Below are 8,049 nucleotides of genomic sequence, written 5' to 3' on the forward strand. Positions count from 1 at the left end.
TTCACATGAAGACCAAAATAGTTCCAAAGGCCAGATCTGAATGAGGGTGGGGGAGGTTGTGCTATGTGTTGGAAAATACTAGGTGAATCAGGTGTTTTTGCTGCAATCAGGTTTGATTTCCAAATCCCAGAGTAGCACAGGTGAGTGGAAATTCAGCTGTTTGGTTTTTGTTTTTCCCTATAAAACCTGCAAAAAAATGTTTAATTACTACTCCCAAAAAATAAATAAATAAATAATCCAAACCAGATTTAACCAGAAATTGGCTAAAATAAAGTGCAGAAATGAAATGGAACACTAGAATCGCGGATTTAGATGTTCAAAATACTAAAAACAACCATTAAGGTCAACAACAGAGGTATTTTGTAGGGAAAATGAGATAGTTTTGTCACTCACCAAGTTGTTAAAGAGCATTTTCACGTTGACATTAGAGCAGGATGAAAGTAGTTGCACATACACATGTAAGACCACACAATGATAGTGTTAAAACATCTGATAAAGCAAATGGGTGCACCTACACCACAGGAATGTTGTTTTTTGTACTTTTATACATGAATAGTCAGAGGCAGCTGGCAGCCAAATTAGGCACAAGGCATCCTTTGGTGTCTATGTCTTGACCCACCAGCCGTGATAATACTGTGCACAAAGAAATAATGGTGCTCTTTTCAAGAGCTACAAACAATGAACTTTGTTTCTCGTGATGATTTGTTTCCCTTCCATTCAAATATACTCTTATTTTCTTCAGCCTGTCAGGGAAATGTATATGCTTTACAGCTATTCTATTTAACCTTTTTAAACATGTATATCTCAGACATATGACTCATGGCTCCTGGGCTACAACTCATGATCGTAATTGATAAAAGTAAGGTCTCCATACATCTGGGACTATAGAATTTCTGCAGATGCACAGGAGCAGAGTAAAAATGAAACCCTATTGTCTATCAGTGAGCACTTTTTCCATGTGTTTATTGGAATCTTAGTGCATCTTGCCAAGACACTGATCAAATAAATGTTTGCATGAGCACAAATTGTTTTATGTTCTGTACAGCTGACAATTTCAGTTACTTAACAAGGCATAGAAGCATTTTGTTAATTAACTGTGGTGTTGTAGTGGAAGTGCAAAATGGATTAGATTACACAAATCAAATTTCATGTGCTCGAAGCTTTTTGTACAGATTGTTGTCAGATTGATGTTTAAATGTGTCAAGTTAGTTATTTGCTGTCTGATAAAGACTTCTGCTTACCAAATAAATATTTTAAAACTTTTTCTACACCGGAAAATGCAATTTGTTTTGTTATCGATATACAATTTTTGTCTGCAATTAAAATCAGCTGTTAATTTCCCCAGATGTCACTGTAACATATGGTATTTTCTTAATTAAGCAAAGTGCAGACTTATAAAGAACCCCCTTGTGGATTCTAACATTTATTTGAAATTTATAAATCTATCTATCAGCAAAGTATTTTTAGCTTACCTTTTTATCTGCCCGCAATAAAAGGCTGAGTACTGTTGACACCCCACTGAGGAGGGGGGGGTGGACACCCAACTTTATGAACTTCATAACTTAGGAACGAGGCAACACACACACATATATATACCTAGTAGAGGTACAAAAAGCCATTAAATCCTTAAACACAGGTAAATCGCCGGGCCCTGACGGTTACTCTGCAGAATACTATAAAGTCAATTCTGATCTTATGGCACCGTTGTTGAAAGATATGTATAATGAAGCCTTTTCAAAATGTCAATTACCCAAGACTTTGTTGGTACACGACGCCCAGCTGGAAACACTTCACGCAAGTCGAGCTTTACAGAGAATGTTACATTTTTGTGATTTATATCGTTATCGGGACAATAGATGTTTTAATATCAGGATATGAGATTTTGGTCATATCGCACAGCCCTAGTTTACTGAGCACTTATTTTGTACCATACTGACACGCTGTTCACACAACACCTTAGTAATAAGGTTGAGGTCCTGTGTTGGCCACTCAGTTACTGAATACCTGACCTGACCTGAAGTTACCTGACCAACTTCTTTAAAATTTTTTGTATAATTTTTGAACTTTGCTTTTGGTTATTATCTGGTTTCACTTTAGAATGATGTTAAACCATAGTAGTTGGGACCAACCACCTCTTTCAGCATCTGTGTATTTATTCTACATCTCACAGCTGTTTTTCTTTTGGTTCAGACATCTCAAACACAGACTGTTTGTTCATAGCACATTTTCCAATCTTTCTCTGTCCAGGTTTTCTGTCCCTTTGCCCATGTTGATCTTTTGGGCCAATATCAGGAGTGGCTTTTTTCTTTGCATCTCTACCCCTTTTGAGACTGTTATCGAAACCTAAGCTGAAGCTCCAGACATGCAACTACACTAGGGAACAAAAAGCGGTGCTTCTTTAATCAGCAATTACCATTACTGGCAAAGGCTTTTTATAATGATCAATCAGCCTTAAATTAGGTAACACATCACTGGATGGGCCTCTGTATAGTACATCTATGTAGTTATTTTATAAAGGAAAATCCCTGATTTGTGCTGATTAAATATTAAATTGATTCCTCATTAAATTTCTTTCAAAAACAACAGATCCAAAATCTGTCAGTAATTGTGGGTTTTATTTTGTTATTTTAAGAAATGTGTGCTCAATATAAATATACAGTCTGTGACAGCTTTGTTTTACTGAACAATATTATAATATTAGTAATATTATAAAGTATAATATGTCGAAGCTAATGCAAATTACATGTTCATGTGTAACTATAATTTTATTTTCATATATTGGAGTGTTGGTAATTTGAACACATTTCATGTATGTGAAGACCATCCTGTGGCAGTAAAATAGCATGAGATGTACAAATGTAATACAAATGCTTCATAAAATTATAATCATTTGGCTCTGTCACACACACTAAGTGTTGCTTTCTGGCAATCTCATAGCCTCATGTAATAATAAGTAACTTTAATGTTCTTACAGCACAGGCTTTTGGAAAGTAGGGACTTTTTTGAACCTGCATCAAATAACACTTAAACTTTTTATTTTAAGAATTTATTCACTTTGTGACATGGGGAATTTTATAAGAAAACATAATATGACCACTGCTACTAGCAGCATTGTATCACAAATTATGGTATTACTAATGCTACTATGTATTCTGCATTTACATTTGTATAAGCATGGGCTGTCACATTTACATCCACATGAATTTAAATGTGTGATGAGTCATCTTTTTATGCTGTTTCTCTCTAACATTGTGATCAGTGTCATTGTATAATGGCAACTGTGATTCTGAAAGCATATTTCTGGATCTTGCTTTGAATTTGTATTCTCTCTTTTAATTATTTCCATTGTATTTTTGCTCAAAATAAATAATGACTTTGCTTAATACATGATTACTGGAGACTTGGTTTCAATTACAGTTTCCTTTTTGGATCTTGATTAGTTATTCACTGCTAAGAACCCCAACAACCACCCACAAAAAGGCTAAATAGATTTCAACCAAAATGTGCTTACATTGTGATTGAAATTAAGCTTTTATTTTTTTATATTTGATATTTTTTATGTTTTATATACTTTATGACAAATTCATCTATTATCTACACAGGGCATATCAACTCTCCCAGGCTAATTCAAATGCTAAACGAGCATCCAATATGCTGTTTAAGTTCACATTATTTCCTATTCTAGAAACAATCCAAAGAGAAAGCAGATTCTGGCAAGACAAATGCACTATATTGCCAAAAGCCTTCACAGATGCACAAAACTGAACTGGAGTAACATCCCTTTTTTAATCCATAGGGTTTAATCTTTGATGTGTGCTGGCCTTTGGAACTATATCAGCTTTAACTCTTCTGAGAAGGATTTTCACAAGGCTTATGAGTAGGGATGGGTACCGGCATCCGGTGCGTTCTGACATAAACGGTAGTAACCAGACCGAAAAGCAGCGCACATTTCTGTGCTTTATTTCGGTGCTTTTTTTCCTGAGATGTCACACACTTTGGATTCTAGCCAATCATTTTACCTTTGCAAGCATAGTAGGCGGGCCCAGGTACGTACGTTCTTTTAGAGCAGAGCTACAGATTAAAAATGCCCAAGGCGAAGCGGTCAAAAGTCTGGCTGTACTTCACAGCAAAAGATGCAAACTCAGCAGCCTGCAACAAGTGCTTTAAGGTGATACTGTGCAAAGGAGGTAACACCTCGAATCTGATGAAACACCTGGTGACGCATAGCGTTTTTTTAAAAGCCGAGAAATGCACCGTATTTGATAGCTTGCTGCGAGACCTCACACCAAGCACATCTACTGCGGGTGGGTTGCCTGTTATCGGTCCCGGAGTTTGCAACATCCCCCAAAAACCCGAAGAGGAGAGTCCTGGCCCCTAGCCCTGCCAGTGTAGCAGAAATGATGACGGATGATGATGGCAGCAGCAGCCGTTCTTCTCTGCGTGAGTAGCTTAATGTTGTTCGTGTGTAATTTACGTTGAGTAGGCTAACCACGTTATTACATTAATGCATGTAAGGTGAACTAGCAAACACGTCGTAGTTACATGCGGCTGTCTTCTTGTTTGATGGCAGATACTCCCTTCACCCTGGCCAAAAAGGCTAAAATGACCAAAGAAAAAGTGGAAAACAGTTAAACATGAGAGGTTTTTGGACAAAGTTTGTGTTTTTTCCATTGTTTAAGCACTGCTTCCAGCCAAGAGTGATACCATATATGCCCTATAGCTGCAGAAAAGGCTAACATTGTTATCTTTTTACAAAAAAACAGCTGAACATGAGAGGTTTTTGGACAAAGTTTGTGTTCTCCATTCTTTAAGCACCGGTTCGAGCACCGTTTAAGCACCGGCACCGTTTCAAAAGTACCGGTTTGGCACTGGTATCGGATAAAACCTAAACGATACCCATCCCTACTTATGAGTGTGTTTTAGGGAATTTTTGGCCATTCTTACGCATGCACATTTGTGAAGTCAGGTACTGATGTTAGATGAGACAGTCTGTCTCACAGTCTGTGCTCTAATCCCATCCCAGAGGTGTTCTATCAGGTGGAGACCAGGACTCTGTGCAGGCTAGTCAAGTTCCTTTACACCAGGGGTATCCAACTCCAGGCCTCGAGGGCCGGTGTCCTGCAGAGGGGCCGATGGCGCGACATGGCAGCCTTGCTTATGTCAGTCTGCCCCAGGGCAGCTGTGGCTAGGGGTGCAACGATACACAAAATTCACGGTTCGGTTCGATACTTTGGTGTCACGGTTCGATATTTTTTCGATACAAAAAAATGTTCATGCTTTTTTAATTTGTCATTTATTAAAATTATAAATATATATTTTAACTCAAACGTACAGTTTTTAAATTTAATGTTGCTGAAACAACAAAGGGATAAAATAATAAATCTATCTGATCGAGAAATCACTCATCTTTGGAAAAGAGAGTTTATTACAGAGAAATGGCTCTTTCCAAAATAAAAGCTATACTATACGCTTCTTCTGGGCTATATTCTCAGCAGCATATTAAACATATCAGGTCCCCATAAGGAGAATCATGTGCTAACGGCTGTCTAAATGACTCGGGTAAAGTTTGTAGCATGCGTGCTTGTTGTTTTTGTCTGCTTCCACTTGTCTTTGCACTAGGATGATGTCGGCGTAAATGTGCAGTCATATTCGTTGTGTTCCCACTAGTGCTGTCAGCGTTAATCTGAAATGACGTTAACGCCACAACACGGCAAATCTCCGTTAACGAGCTACCGCGGATCGCCCAGTGCGTGGGGCTGGACGGCGTCAACACGTTAACGAGCTAACTGCGCTAACGCAGTAGTTCCCACCCATGTAATTGAGCATTGCGTGGCACATCCGACATACTGTTTTACTTTTGTCCATGACGCGCTTACCTTCAGGGTCATACTTCACATGAAGACCAAAATAGTTCCAAAGGCCAGATCTGAATGAGGGTGGGGGAGGTTTCAAGTTGCAACGAGCTTCTGTCTTGCTAGCTTGCGCTGCTCAGTGGATCTGCGCTCGACAGTGCAGCCTAGGTGGAGTAGTCGAACGCAGATCACTGTTTGGTTTTTTTTTCCCTATAAAATGCAAATGTTTAATTACTACTCCCAAAAAATAAATAAATAAATAATCCAAACCAGATTTAACCAGAAATTGGCTAAAATAAAGTGCAGAAATGAAATGGAACACTAGAATCGCGGATTTAGATGTTCAAAATACTAAAAACAACCATTAAGGTCAACAACAGAGGTATTTTGTAGGGAAAATGAGATAGTTTTGTCACTCACCAAGTTGTTAAAGAGCATTTTCACGTTGACATTAGAGCAGGATGAAAGTAGTTGCACATACACATGTAAGACCACACAATGATAGTGTTAAAACATCTGATAAAGCAAATGGGTGCACCTACACCACAGGAATGTTGTTTTTTGTACTTTTATACATGAATAGTCAGAGGCAGCTGGCAGCCAAATTAGGCACAAGGCATCCTTTGGTGTCTATGTCTTGACCCACCAGCCGTGATAATACTGTGCACAAAGAAATAATGGTGCTCTTTTCAAGAGCTACAAACAATGAACTTTGTTTCTCGTGATGATTTGTTTCCCTTCCATTCATATACTCTTATTTTCTTCAGCCTGTCAGGGAAATGTATATGCTTTACAGCTATTCTATTTAACCTTTTTAAACATGTATATCTCAGACATATGACTCATGGCTCCTGGGCTACAACTCATGATCGTAATTGATAAAAGTAAGGTCTCCATACATCTGGGACTATAGAATTTCTGCAGATGCACAGGAGCAGAGTAAAAATGAAACCCTATTGTCTATCAGTGAGCACTTTTTCCATGTGTTTATTGGAATCTTAGTGCATCTTGCCAAGACACTGATCAAATAAATGTTTGCATGAGCACAAATTGTTTTATGTTCTGTACAGCTGACAATTTCAGTTACTTAACAAGGCATAGAAGCATTTTGTTAATTAACTGTGGTGTTGTAGTGGAAGTGCAAAATGGATTAGATTACACAAATCAAATTTCATGTGCTCGAAGCTTTTTGTACAGATTGTTGTCAGATTGATGTTTAAATGTGTCAAGTTAGTTATTTGCTGTCTGATAAAGACTTCTGCTTACCAAATAAATATTTTAAAACTTTTTCTACACCGGAAAATGCAATTTGTTTTGTTATCGATATACAATTTTTGTCTGCAATTAAAATCAGCTGTTAATTTCCCCAGATGTCACTGTAACATATGGTATTTTCTTATTAAGCAAAGTGCAGACTTATAAAGAACCCCCTTGTGGATTCTAACATTTATTTGAAATTTATAAATCTATCTATCAGCAAAGTATTTTTAGCTTACCTTTTTATCTGCCCGCAATAAAAGGCTGAGTACTGTTGACACCCCACTGAGGAGGGGGGGGGGGTGTGGACACCCAACTTTATGAACTTCATAACTTAGGATTAGGGGACCTATTACTGTAGTAGAGGTACAAGAAGCCATTAAATCCTTAAACACAGGTAAATCGCCGGGCCCTGACGGTTACTCTGCAGAATACTATAAAGTCAATTCTGATCTTATGGCACCGTTGTTGAAAGATATGTATAATGAAGCCTTTTCAAAATGTCAATTACCCAAGACTTTGTCCGAAGCTACTATTTGTTTAATCTTGAAAAAGGACAAGGATCCTCTGTTGTGCAGCAGTTACAGACCAATTTCTCTTTTAAATATTGATTTTAAAATACTATCTAAAATCCTCGCACTTAGGCTACAACGTGTTCTGTCACAAATTATCGCCTCTGACCAGACGGGATTTATGGCCGGCAGGCACTCATATGACAATTCAAGACGCCTCTTGAATATTATCCATACATCGTGCAACTCAATTCCAGAGGTTGTGGTATCTCTTGACGCGGAGAAAGCTTTCGACCGCGTCGAGTGGAGCTTCCTCTATGAGGTGATGGATAGGTTTGGCTTAGGGGCTGACTTTATTCTCTGGGTTAAGCTACTATATTCCTCGCCATCCACCTGTATTCGTACTAACAACAACTTGTCTTTGCCTT

General features: G+C 38.1%; 1 protein-coding gene across 1 annotated transcript in view; it reads right to left on the reverse strand.

Moving 5' to 3' along the window:
- Positions 1-8,049, reverse strand: part of LOC121812321 (amine oxidase [flavin-containing]-like) — a 50,855-nt gene that overhangs the window by 33,194 nt on the left and 9,612 nt on the right. The gene's annotated exons all lie outside the window — the stretch shown is intronic.

Source organism: Haplochromis burtoni, unplaced genomic scaffold (assembly GCF_018398535.1).
Source record: "Haplochromis burtoni strain Fernald_Lab_line unplaced genomic scaffold, NCSU_Asbu1 Contig_533, whole genome shotgun sequence".
In the NCBI taxonomy this organism is placed as follows: Eukaryota; Metazoa; Chordata; class Actinopteri; order Cichliformes; family Cichlidae; genus Haplochromis; species Haplochromis burtoni.